This window comes from Chinchilla lanigera, unplaced genomic scaffold (assembly GCF_000276665.1).
Source record: "Chinchilla lanigera isolate Chin_1 unplaced genomic scaffold, ChiLan1.0 scaffold00055, whole genome shotgun sequence".
Taxonomy (NCBI): Eukaryota; Metazoa; Chordata; class Mammalia; order Rodentia; family Chinchillidae; genus Chinchilla; species Chinchilla lanigera.
The window spans coordinates 5,886,322-5,889,074 of NW_004955456.1; positions in this window are offsets into that span (position 1 = coordinate 5,886,322).

Below are 2,753 nucleotides of genomic sequence, written 5' to 3' on the forward strand. Positions count from 1 at the left end.
GAGAGTTCATGTCCTTCTCCACAATGAGGGAAAAGAGAAAAGAAAGAAGGGGAAAATTATGTATATATGTATATCCAGGATAGCAAACAGAGTTGTACTACTGATTTCTATTGCTTTACTGAAAGGAACAGTTAATGATTACTTGTTTGATCAATATTGCAAGTCTATATTTGTTTTCCTGAGAAACCACTTTGCAGATATCAATACGTAATACACCAACCAATGTTGATTTCCTACCACTTTGTCTGTAACTCTGTATTGTTTGTATTGTTCTTATGCTATTTTGTAAATGGATGTCTGTTTGTTAAAAAAGACAAAGCACAGTAATAATAATGATAGTAATAGTAATAATAATAATAATAATGAATAGTACTAGTTGTTCTAGAATTCCTCACACATACTCTTAAAGCCTTCCTGAGTGGCCCACCAGGGCATACTGGGGACCCTTTACTCCACTCATGCTGAATTTCCTGACTATGTTTCTTTATTTTATTGCTGAACCTCATGATTGAGATATGTGCACTGCTTAATTTGACCTACTAAGCTAGGCTACATTTCACAAGACTTAAATTATATAATATGTGGAATTATACTACGTCAGTTCATCTACACCTTGCATTCACCCATTCTGTAGCATGTTTCTGGAACTTATCCTTTGGGACACAACTGCAGTTTTATTCTTTGGCACTGACTGTACTTCCCATGAAGGTTCTTCTTCAGCCTTGGGCATCGTGGGTCCCTGTTCTTGGGTGGCATGGGAGGAATGCACCGCACTGCTGACACCAGGGCACCTTCTGGCTGCTTCCCTCTTCTTTTCTCTTTGACTGGGTCAAGTTTTCCCCACAGTGGACATGAGTGTTTTCCAAATGGAATAACAGTGCTGTAGTCTCAGTGTACGCTCCTGTTACTAGATTTTGAAAAACTGGCTTTCCACGTGCTGGATCAAGGCAGCCTCCAGGCAGAGGAGAAAGGACCTCTCCACCCACCCACATCTTCACCGTGCCTGGTATTCTCAGGCTTTGACAGTTGGATTTGGCCGGCACTGGGCTGTGGTTCAGACGCGTGTCTCTCTGGGCGCTAAGTGGCCTCTTGGAGGTTTCTGGGCAGACATAAAGCAAATGCTGACAGTGGGAGGGAGAAGGAGGGGGGTGGTAGGGAGCGGTAGCTCCTGGGTGCAGGTGGGTGCCAGCCACAATCTTCCTGCTTTTTCACTGTGTTGCTGTTGGTTCCAAGTCCAGCCTCTGATGAGTGACATCATTTCTAATGTTTTACTGTCCTATTTTCCAGAAATTTTCTGTAACCATCTTGGAAGCTTGGGAGTTGAGATTTTCCCCAGGAAGACTGTCCTGTTATTTTTTTACAGCATCCTCCCCTGATCCCACAGATCCAGTGAGTCTGGGGCTGGAGGTGTGCAGACCCTGGCCTGGGAATGGGACTTGGAGCTCCAACAGTGGGGATGAGTCTTCAAATCATCTCTAGATGACCCTTACCACATCATGCACATTGTTCCACTCCATTCTCTAGGGGATGACGACAAGATTGAAGTCTATGTATCTTCAGTACAGAAGCAACTTTTTTTTTCACTGAATATTTTCCATCTGCGGTTGGTTGAACATGAGCATGCAGAACTACATGTAGAGTAGGGTGGACCACAGCCAGGATGAATCAGAGCTTTGTTTTATTCAGCACTTATTTATGACTGAGAACCCTTCTAATGCTGGGAACCCATGGTGGACAAAAGAGGCTCTTGGCTCCCAGAGTTCACACTCTAGAGGGGGACAGTGGTGGCCATGCATTAAACATGCACACAAACATGTGATTTCTGAGGGTGTCTGACGGGCCCAGTGGCAGGGCATGGTGGGTGGTAGGAAAGGACGGGGAGGGAAAGGAAGAGAAGGGAAGGGAAGGGAAAGGGAGGGGAGGAGAGGGGAGGGAAAGGGAGGGGAAGGGAGGGCTGAGGTGAAAATGCAATTGAATGCCCTGGACAGGAGCTCCGAATGTTCAGGCAGCCGGAGAAGCTGTCCGCTGTGGTGAGGGTGAAGGCTGTGGTCGGAGGGGAACCAGGCCCCCTGTGTGTGCCTAGCAGAGTCCCTGACTCCAGGGGAAATGGTCTCTGCCTCTGTGTACACTGCATTCTGCAGTGGGGTGCAAAGATCGGCCCTCTGAGTGCTGCACCCCGTGAGCATCACGGTGCAGCTCCTGGGGGCTCGAAAGAACTTCCCCTGGAGCTCCTCAGCCACGGGCACCTGTCCCCTCCACCTCCCACCCTCCAACCCTTTGTCTCTGTCAAGGCGACCCTGCACAGCTCCACGGCTGTCACTCTGCTGGGCCGAGGGCCACAGAGCAAGGGCCACCACGTGTCTCTGCCTGACACCGTGGTCTCCTCCCCGGGCTGCGGCTCGCTGAAACTGTGGGAATCCGACACACATCCACGGGTATGTCTTACACACAAATGCCGCGTGTGCCCCGTAGAAATGAAATGAAGGACTCCTCTGAGCGTTTTCATTCGCTGGATCATACCCTGGCCCCTGCACTGCCGGTGGGCTGGAATGGTCTCACGAAGTGTGCTTTAAATAAGGGCCTGGTCTTCCGTGCGGGATTTAAAGATGCTGCAGCAGAACTTCGTCGGCCGCAGTGAAGCGCTTTTCCAGAATCATCTCTATCCCGTTCTCCCTGGACAGCGTCGCCTTCAGTGTGGAATCGCTGCCAGGGTAGGGCAGAGAGAGAGAGAGAGAGAGAGAGAGAGAGAGAGA